An 11,279-nucleotide genomic window follows, 5' to 3' on the forward strand; every position below is an offset into this window, starting at 1 on the left:
ATTTCATTTTAAAAACAGCAAAAAAAATCCACCTCCCTTTCCATTTCTTATAAGGAGTCTTGAAGTTTAAATCTCCTCAGTGTGATAGATATGCTTGCTTTGATCTGCTTAGCTCTTGGAAGTCCAGGGGCTCCGGGCTGCTGGTCCCGTGCTGTCCGGGGTGCCTAGGGACAGCTCTGTCCGCCATTAGGGAATTTTTTCCCCCCCAAGACCCCCCTGTAACATTTCACGAACCCGCAAGGGTTCAACAAACCCCAGTTTGGGAACCACTGATTTAGGGAGAATGGTGGTGATGGGGAAGAGGAGATATTGCATTCTGCAAGTACCTGTAACAGACTTTACCTTAAAAGCTTGTTAATTTTAGATCTTATCTTTGCCTATGCCTGTGAAAAAATGTGAGAAAACTTTTCACTAAGCAAATTCTCCAAGGGATCAAGTAAATTGTGTGGAAAGCTAAGCCAGCCTCTGCCTCCTCCTCCCGCCACATCTCATCTCAAACAGAACTCTTACCTATGCCTTTCCTCCAGTAGTTTGGTGTTATCGAACAGACGAAAAAATCAACTGCAAATGGTGCTGAATTTTGTCCAACTGCCTGCAACATTTGTTCTCTTTTCCACTCTGGCAACTCTAGAATTCTGCTATAGTTCACAGTAGCCACTACATAAAATAATGTGGAATATTTACTGCCACTGCTCCCCTCGGCTTTTGAGCTTCTCCCTTGACCCCACCACCTGATAATCAGTATTAAAAAAAAATTTTAAATTACTTCATCTAAATTTTGAAAAGTAAACTACTAACAAAATATGAAATGGTGTCTACCCCCCTAACACTGGAGAAGATGAGAAAAATGCCTCAAGTTAAGTTTGGCATGTAAAACCATAGATAAAAAGCACCCATGTTGCTGGAAAGTGTAAGAAAAATGTGATAAACCATGGAAATTATGCTTATTTACTCCCTCCCCCCATCCACGCTTTATTTTTATTTTTTTAAAGTTCCCTCTACTTCCTCCCAGGACATCTCAAGGCTTACTCTTTAAAAAAAAAAAAAAAAGGAGACCCATGAATGCCTCAAACATTGAGCAACCCCCTCATCAAGCAATGAAGAATCAGGGCAGGCATGCTACAGGAGTTCCAAAGGGAAATTGCTGGTCAATATGACCAGTGCTATCAGCTGGAGCTAAAAAAGACAAAGATGCTTGAAAGTTGATGGACAAAACCAAAGCCAGGACTTAGGACAACAAATGTAGAATACATGATCAGGAGATGAAAGTGCAGGACAGGCAGATCTTTTTAGTTCTAATGATGCAAAAGAGTGGACAACTAGCCTGACCACTTTGGTTCTATGCCTGCACTCACATCCTCATCCCCACAGTATACACTGCAGCCTCTTTACAAGTGCTCTTTACACACTACACTGGTCTCTGGGAAGAGTTTGTAATTGGAGCTATGGTCAAGTGTAGTAATCGCTTCTCGGCTCTCCGAGCTCTGGTCAAGTGTAGATAGTCTCTTGGTCTATCCAAGGCTGTGATCAAGTGTCTTGATGTTTTTGGTCTTTTGGCCTTGAGATGAAAACCTTGTCTTTGCTTCTGGGACCTTGAAGTGAAAAAATATTCTCTAAGTTATATCTGTCAAAGTCCAATGGCTCATGCTGTGAAGTGGAGAGAGTCTGTGTACTGACAGCAAATTTGAACTCTTTGTTGATTCAATAGTTCGGGAATTGCTGCAGACCTTGTAATAGTCACAGTAGATCTGAGAATCACTGTTGTCTCACCCAGCCTGGGACAACAGCAGCAGCCGTGGTTTTGTGTTTGATTTTCCTGAGAACTCTGAATTAGAGGAATTGGAAGAATGCATAGAGGCGATCTACCCACACAGGCTAGAAAGAATGTATCCAAGATGAACTGGTTGTCTGCTCCTACTGTGAAGCAAAACCTCTGGCATCTGGAAATACATCTTGCCAAACATTCCCACAGAGGGAAATATTGTTCACTAACAATTCTTGAATGACCACTCATGCTGACTGTGTAAATGTCTGCCCAGCTGGTCTGCCAATATATTGTCCATGCATGCAAGGTGTAGAGCTATAAGATTAGTTTGGTACAACTCCCAACTCCCACAGGGCTATACAACTCTGCACAGTTGGCCAGAATGTGCTCCACCTTGTCTGTTGACGTAAAACATCATAGTCAATACTTGCACCACCCCACCCTACAGTTGAGAAAGAAAGGGCTCAAGAGCCCAACATATGAAGGATGCATCTCTCAATAGGGGAATATCAATTTCATAAACATGCCATTTGTATGTGATATATAGCGTCTTGCTAGCCAATGGAGAGAGTTCATCTTTAGATATGCATAGAGTTACGTACATCACAGACACCATAAGGCAAATTGTGTAAGGAAGAACATCAATCACTGTATGACATGAGTTCTCCTGTTCCACTTCCAAGTACTATGAAGATTTTCAAGTATCTTTCTTCCAGAAGGAAAGCACTGCCTTTTTGAGAGCTCAAACCCAGATCATGACTTTTACTGGCAATTCTGAATTGTGTGATTTTGTCCAATTTATTTTGAAACCAAACGTTTTGAATGAGGTATGTATTTATAATATAGCTTTTGCTCCAGATCATTCTATTAGAATACCATGATGTGCCAAACATTCAAGTCAGGATATGGGTATCCTGACATCTCAATTGTGCCTGTACTGCTGAAAAAGGTTTGTGAACACTTGAGGTGCCGTAGACATACCAAATGGTAGGCCCTTGTGTTGATCATCTCCCCCACAACAAGCTTTAAGTATTTTCAATGCAAATATCTGAATGAGATGTGTAAATAAGCATCTTGCAAATTGAGAACCCAAACCCAATCTTAAGTCTTTAAAGCGCCACCAGACTCCTTGTTGTTTTTGTGGATACAGACTAACACGGCTACCCCCGATACTTGACAAGGATGTGATGGTTGAAGCTATAGTAAGCATGAGAAATCTGAATCTTCTGATGACAGAACTGAGCTTCCAAAGGTCTACAATGAGTTGGAGACCTCCTTTGGGATCAAAAAGTACCTGCAATAAAATTCCTTCCCCAAAAATCTTCAGGAACTAAATCTCATGGCACTGACTCTAGTAGTGAACCAACTTCTGATCTTAGCAAGTTCTCATGAGAAGGATCCCTGAAGAGGGATGAGGAAGCAGGAGTTGGGCAGAATGCTGGTGTCAAACTGAATAGAGTAACCCTGTTAAACAATCTCCAAGATTCACAAGTCTGTGGTGACAGTACTCCAATGCTCTAATAAATTGGAGACTGTTTCCAAATGAAAAAGAGGCTGTTTACAGGTTTAAATCCTGTCTGGTGTTTTCATGAATCCTGTCAAACCAAGAGGCCAGTGCAGAGGTAGATGAGGCAGCAGATCTACCTTTTAACTTAAAAGTTTGTAGGGTTTGTGTGTCTGTTGAAGTTGAGCAGGTGATCGTTGCTGGTATTTCCCTGAAAGGAACAGGAAGCAGAGATTGTCTCTAGTAACAAAACACTGGTACCCCAAATCTCTTCCTAGAATGTTGTGAAATCCCTAGACCTTGTTATAGACTTGTATCTTTTAATTTCTCTAGGAGTTTCTCTTTTATAGTTAAGCAGCCCTTCACCATCAAATAGGAAGTCTCTATCCACGTTCTTACTTCCAAAAGAAGTCCAGATGAACATAGCCACAAGTAACACATCAAAGTAACTGAGGGTTCTACAGCTTCAGATGCTAGATCAGAAGCATTGAAGGAATATCTTAGGGTGTGGTTAGCAACCAAACAACCTTCAGTAATCAATGCTTTGACCAGTTTGCTCTGGTCTTCTGGCAGCAACTGGGGAAACAGTGCTATTTTCTCCTATAAATGATATTAGTAATAGGACATCACTGCCTGATAACTAGCTATTTTAATGCCCAGAGCATCTAGCTTCTTACCTTCTCTGTCAGAGATTGCAGAGTGGACTTGAGTCCCATTAGCTCTTTGAGCTGCAGATCCCACCACTAATGAATTTTGAGAAGGATGGGTGTGGAAGCCCTTAGGAGACAGTTTTTAGAAGTTGCCAAGATGCAGGGTTTAAGTGAGTATTTTTCACTGGCTGTAATAAACTTTCTAAGAGGACAGACTCCTAGAAGATGAAACCAAAACATCAAAAACTGGGTGTGTAGTTTTCTCCGATGCTACTGAAGGGATTTTTAAGGTAGTTATCCTTCCTATGAGCTCATGAAATTGGAGCGTATCTTTGGAAGGAGCGGAAGATGATGTTGCACCCAAACAGTCATCCAGTGAAGTTTAAACATCAGTAGCTGTATCTGCATTCAGACATCCAATAAGATGTTCTACTTCCTCTTCAGATGATATGTGTGGGATTAGTAAAAGGAGATGGTTCCCTAAATACCAATGATCGTGATAGATCTGGGCAGAACAAATCTGGTGCAGGACATTTGTACCAAACCCTGGGAGAAGGCTCCCTTTACAGCTACTTTTCTTCAGACCTCTTAAAAATAGGGTAATACCTAGTGAAGGCCAATATGACCACATTGCCCTTGTGGTACCTCCCAGTCCTACCAGCACCCAGCGGGTAACTCCCCAACATAATCCCTGGGGGAGAGAGGGTGATCTCGCAGTCTGAAGAGATGGAAACAAGAGTTTTGATAATGCTCTCTAGGTTCCCTGATCTATTCCCTAGGAAGAGAGCAAGGAAAGGCATCAGACCAGTTATGGTTTGCTTGCAGATCTGAATGTGAATCCAAAGCCCAATCCAAAGAAGTCTCTAAAGGTAAGAGCAGCAGCTCGGGTAACTGCAAAGTTCAAAAGCCCAGACATATTTCCCTGGAGAACCAGCTGAGGTCTTAGGGGGAGGTTTGCATAGCTAAGGAAACAGGTTTAACCTTGCAAGATTTTTTTCCTTCCTGGAGAAAGAGAAGGAAGAACTGGCTCCAATGCCTTACACTTCTTTCCTCTATCTTTGGGCACTGATGGAAACTTATCCAGTGCTGTAATGGGGGACCCCAATCCAAAGGCAGATCTGAATGAAGGAGTTCAAGGAACTCTATGGGATGAATCTGAGCCATCATGGTAACCATGGATCTAGTAAAATCTGCTGACTTCAAGGAAGCATCAGGTGAATTACAGGTTTATAAGGAGGTTTCAAAGGTCTTTAGAGGTCAGAGCCTTATGAGAATGCTTTTGCACTTCAGTGAGCAGAAATGGGAAAGCCAGATTCTTCAAGATATGCTCTCGGGGACTGTTTTTTTCAGCAGAGACCAAGCATTTGTGCTCGGTCAAAGCTGATTTTTGTGGATTCATAGTTACTGGAACGTTTAGTGTAGCTTCAGTCAAGGAAGCAGATATCTGCAGCAAAACATTGTCAGACTTCTTCGTCCCTTCAATGGTCAGAACTAAGACTGGTCTCCCAGCTCTTATGTATTCCTGCATATCAGAGCCAGAAGGTTTAGCCACTAACGCTTCATGCAATAGCATAGCCTGGAGGTGATTCTGATGTTCCTTTCTGGTCCTGGGGTGAAGGCACTGCACATAGAGCAACAAGGCGGCGAATGACCTTCCCCCAAGCAGGCCAAACCTTGCACCTGTGGCTATGAAGCAAGAAAAGTGGCAGGGCAAGAAGCACACCTTGAACTCTTGTTCCTAAGTCTTCAGTTAGAACATGTGTGAACCACAGATCTCCACTCAAGCCCAAATTTTTTAAGGTATTTAGGCACTGCTGCACTTAGTGTTTCAATCCCTGATTTCAGAGCCTAAATCTCATTTTCCAAAGTGATTTTAGGCACTCTGGATTTAGGCTCTTAACTGCCTAAATCTGTTTTGAAAATGAGTTTTAGGCTCCAAAAAAAAAAACAGTTAGGCATTCCTACCAAAATCTATCAAAAATCTTTGGTAAAAACAACAAATAAAATTTAAAACCTGAGTATACTAGAAACATGGCAGCAGCCCTGGGAACAATCCATTCTGAAGGACAGAATGAGGTTTCTAGTCAGTCTACTACCACAGTTGGAAGGAACAGAGGCACTCAGTTCCAAATGTTCAGAACTGTAAGGGAAAGGAAGAAGAATGCTCCAACGATCATTGCTACTAAAAGATTCCACCACTGCAATCTGCACAGTTGGTGCATCCCCAGATTATTCTTTGAGGGGGCCTCCGCACAAATACATTTATTAACAATGCACAGGTAATATCACACAGTATATATCATCCATAAATGTATCGCCATTACTGCTAGAAACATGAGACAGACACAGTTCCCAACAAAATCCATAGTAATTGCAAATGCATTTCCAATCATAAAGTGCATTGATAGTCTCTCCATACAAATTTCCAAAGCTCACCTGGTGCTAAACCCATGAACCAGTAGTCTGCTTTCGGGCTGGCTGAAAGCTGCTTGCAAGGCATTTGTGTTTGCCAACTACTCTGATGGAAAAGTCAAATATGCAGAAACACGTTCCTATCACCGCAAGAACATTTTGTAGCGACCAGTCATTATGATTAAGTAAGCTTCTCCATCATGTCTTGAGCCGTCCAGAAACACTTTCAATCCATCTGCCAAGGTTGTAGTTACGACGTCTTCTATCTGGCTGCCTTGAGTCAGGGTAAGTCTCATAATGACCCACGGAAACAGTGGGTAGCAAAGTCCCCAAGAATAGTAGTGGGAACATTGATGTATATGTTGTTCTTCAGAAAAGCGTTCCTGCCTGCTCACAAACAAATACTGCAGAGTTCCTAAACATCCTGGTGTCCTGCACTTTGCTAGTACTTGCAGTATTTATACCCATAAACCACTCCTAATGGTCTAAAACACCTGAATCACAATTGAGTAATAGCCCTTTTTATTAATGTACTCATTTGCACTTTGTGGACAGCAGATTATGGGCACGTATAGCTCCTGTACAGTTTGGAAATCCCAGCTGCAAGAACCCCTCAATGATTTCAGGGACATTAGCCGCCTTCACGACATGTCTACAGCCCAGCACTTTTATAGCCAAATAAACCCCACAGACTAGGGCACCCACAATGAACCTACCAACCCCAAACTTATTCCCAACAGATAGGAAACTGGCAACATCTGACTCTGACTCTTACTATAAAGGGTAACACGCACCCATCTGACCTGATATTGAGGTTTTGTCATCTGAGCCTGATGGACTCCTCAGACAACTTCAAAAACATGGCCCTGTTCATCTGAAAGCCTGCACTCACTACTGGTCATCCAAGGTCTCCAGAACCAATAGTCCCAACAATATGTTTGAGGACTAGACCCAGAACCACCACTCAATCTACTGCATTTCATTAATCAGTAAAAGAAATCACAATATCTGAGAAGTATCTCCTGGAGCTTGTTCACCAATAATTCACACTTGTTAGGATTGCCATTCCTGGATCAGCAATCTACTCAGGACACTCTCACTGAGAACTCTCATTGGCTGGAGAAAAGATAAGATGCTGGAAAGTACGGCAAGAGGCACTCAAGTGAGGAATCCAAGCTCCCAGGCAAGAAAAGGTGCTCACAACCAGGTAGCTGATAAGGGTACAGCCTTCCAGTCCAGTGAATTCCTGAGATCATTTATTGAAGTCATCTAGCCATCTAGAATCCGCAAATGAACAAATGAGACCTCTCAAAAGGCCATGCAAAATCAGCTTGGCCCAGGAACTCTGGAATGCATAAATCATTGAACCTAACATGAATGAATGATGCAACAATGTACATAGAAAGAGACTAAAATTTTAGACACATGACTGCTATGTGTACATGTGATCCATTATGTTGTTATAATTGAGATACACAACTCAAGTTAAGAACAACCCAGGTAACTCTAGTCTAGACAAGGCTTTACCTCCAACAGCTACCTTACTGCAGCCTTGGACAGTGGAAATAGCAAGACTAATTACCCATATACTCAGGCCTTCATCTATCCCTGCCTCCCCTAATTTCAGAGACAGAACCTACCTGTAGTACATAATTCAAACCATAAATAATTATATCGCAATTATAATTCAAACTACTTCACATTCCCCTTGTCAGAAGCCAAAGATCTCCCATCCATTAAAATAAGCAAGGGTGGACAGGGGGAATCCCTGCAGATCACCAGGGAGTGAGGGGAGTTTGAGTGGTGCAAGGCAATCACAGAGAAATAAAAACAATTCTTGGAAACACAGCGAGTTACCCTGCCTCATCAGCCCTTATCTTCTCATCCACAGGTCACCACACTATGGTGCTGCTCCCCTCATCATTATGCTGCTTTCATGCTTTCTGCCAGGTCACAGCATCACCTCTTCCCACTGCTAACACCATGTCACCTTGCTCCTGCCCCTTCCTCACCTTCAGATCTCAGTGCTCCCAGTCCCAATGTTTTCTTTTGTTCCCAGGCCATAAAGCTGCTGATACTGCCTCCACCTCACCTCACTGAGTACTGTGCTAGTAGTGTTGATGGTGGCACCCTGCTTCCCAAGTCACAAAGCCACAATGGACCATAACCCACCTCCAGTCACAGCACCACTGCCCACCCCCCATCATGGTCACCATACCATTGCTGCTTCCAATATCCCTCCTACCCCTATGGGTGACAGCACCACCAGTACAGCTTCTGCCCACCACACCATAAGTCCACAGCATCAGTGCCATTCCTGCCCAATTCACCCCCAGCTCACAGGGCATGCCCTGCTGTCCACCTCCTCCCTTCCCTGCCCAGCTCACAGTATTGCCACCACCACTGCCAATCAATTGTTCCCACAGGTCACAGTGCCACCAAGTTACAATGCCATTGCTGCCACTTCCCAGACATACAAATCACTACACCTCCACCCAATCCACACAGGTCAAAGCTGATGACACTCCTACCCACTATGTCCCTCCCAAGTGTCAACCCCGCCAGAGATATCCCCCACTTGCCCCCTCCAAGTCACAGTGAGGCTGCCAATGATCCTTAACCCCAACAACCCCAGGTTATTGCTTCCTATGTCTTCCTCCAACCACTGCTGCTGCTGTCCACCTCCCAGATATCCCAGCACCATTGCTACTGTGGCCCACATCCCTGCCCAGGTTTGCTGCCAATCTTGCTTCCACTGCACACCTCCCTCCCCTACTACCCACCAGCCCCTTCATCCCCTGGTCACAGCACTGCCAAAGATCCTGCTCCTGCTAACCACCCACATCCCCCTTCCAGTCACAGAACCACCAACCCACTACTGCTACCCACCTCCCAATCCATGTCATAGTACCTTCAATCCCACCCCTGCTTACCAAACTGCTTCAACAGCTCACACCACTGCCCAACCCCACTCATATTGCCCACCTCCCCCTGCAACTCACAGTGCAGCCAACTATACCATTGGCCACCTCTCACCCAGATCCCAGCACTGCCACCAACCCCAACCCCACCCCAGACCACAGTGCCACTAACCCCACTCCCATCACAGATAACAGTGCTACTGCCTGTGCTCCCACTGTCTGCAGCCTGCCCCAGCTGAAAGCATTACAGCCCCCACCACCCGCCCCAGCCAGGTGACAGCGCTGTACCCCCGCCACACACAGCCCAGTCTAGGTCACAGCGCTGTTGACCCCACAGCCTGCCCCAGGGCACAGCACCGCCAAACACCCCACTTGCACTCTTCGGCCTCGCCCCAGGTCAGAGCGCCACCAACCACACTCGTGCCCCCACCGCCCACCCCCGGTCACAGGACCGTCGTCCCCCCCCCCCCCCCCCCCCCCCTCACACTCCCCCGGCGCCCCCCCCCCCCCCCTATATGACAGAACCGCCGACCCCGCGGCCGCCCCCGCCGCCTTTGCGATGACAGAGCCGCCAACCCCGCTCGCGCTCCCACCACCCGCCGCAGGTCGCAGCTCCAGGGGTTGCTGAGGAAACAGCGGGCCTGGCCCAACGCAGGGCAGGGGGACCTTATCCCCGCGCCGCCGCTAAGGCCCAGGCCCGGCGGCAGGAGAGGCCGCTCTGTCCGCCCGGCAGCCCCGCCGGAGACAATGAGATGGCGGCAATCGCCCCGCCCGGGGGACCCGCTGCTCCGGCAGGAGCCGCGCCGCCCCGCCTCCTCTTCTCTCTCCTCCCCTCCCCGCACGGGCAGCGCCAGCTCCCGGCCCAGCCGCCGCGGAGACCGAGCGAGCGGCCCCAACCCGCTGCCCCCGCCCCCCGCGCCTCCATCTTGGATCGGCGCCTTAGAGTCGTCCCCCCCGCGCGCGCCCCGCTCACCTCGGGCCGGGCAGCGCCCCTGGAGCCTGCGCTACGGCTGGCGCGTGGGGTCTAGGTGGGTGCGGGCCGGAGCCAGGCCGGGGCCGGGGCGGTGGCGTTCGCGGGGGCCGCGCTCAGCGGAGCCGCAATCCTAAACCGCCATCTGGCGGCATTTCCGACCCGCCAATGGCGCAGCCGCCGCCGCGCGCCGGAGCCCGAGCGCCCCCTGCCGGCCGCGCGCCGCCACTACCCCTCCCGAACTAGCCGATCGGTCCCACCTCCGTCTGAGCGCGGCACTCGGGGGCGGGGCGCCGCAAACCACTTTCGCGCGAAAACCGTGGACATGCGCAGAACGCTCTGTGTCCGTGCGCCCCAGTGCACAGGAGCAGTGTGCGCGCACGCTATCCTAAGGAGCGTAAGGCGTCACGGTTCGCCAGTGTTTGTCCCGGCTTAGTGATGGGTGGGGTTGGCGGGCGCTGCCCCTTAGGCTGGGAGACGGGAAAGAACTCTGGGGCCCTTAGGCTCGCTCTTCCCGTACCCCGCCCGCTGGAACTCCTCTTCCAGGGCGCCATCTGGTGGGCGGAGCGTGTGCGAAGGGGCAGAGTGGAGCCTGCCGGGTCGCGTGCCTGGGGCTGGGGCGAAGGGCTCGCGCCTTCCTCCCGCGCGCTCTGCACTCACCTGAGGCCCGTAGTGCCCACAGCAGGCCATGTCCCGGGGCGTGCGCTGGGCCCGGCGTGCTGGGGAGCTGGGTTGTCTCCCGCTGGTCCTTGCTAAGTGAAGGACGGAATAGCCCCTGGTGGTGGAAGCGAGTTTGGAACTCGTGGTCCTTAGTGTGCTGCCTCTTCCCCTGCTCCTCTTGGGGCCTGTTCTGCCTAGAGACAGGACTTGGGCTGTCGGGATGCTCCAAGCTACTTTCTAAGACATACCCTGCCAGGGTTTCGTTTGCATCTGACCCCGGGCCTAATTTCAGGTTCCTGTACAGCATAGCACTGGGAGCCTGGCATGAACTGATTCTGGTATGCTATCCTATGCTGGCTCTGATCCAGCCATCCAGAACTGTGGCTTGAATTGGAAG

General features: G+C 48.1%; 1 protein-coding gene across 1 annotated transcript in view; it reads right to left on the reverse strand.

The window, feature by feature from the left end:
• STAG1 (stromal antigen 1) overlaps positions 1-10,381 on the reverse strand; it is a 383,395-nt gene extending 373,014 nt beyond the window's left edge. Inside the window, exon 1 of the mRNA XM_026649889.2 lies at positions 10,226-10,381. The gene's annotated coding sequence lies outside the window, so the exon portion shown is untranslated. The remainder of the gene's footprint in view (positions 1-10,225) is intronic.
• Between the last annotated feature and the right edge of the window lie 898 nt (positions 10,382-11,279).

This window comes from Terrapene carolina, unplaced genomic scaffold (assembly GCF_002925995.2).
Source record: "Terrapene carolina triunguis isolate 2854851 unplaced genomic scaffold, T_m_triunguis-2.0 Scaffold88, whole genome shotgun sequence".
NCBI lineage: Eukaryota > Metazoa > Chordata > Testudines > Emydidae > Terrapene > Terrapene triunguis.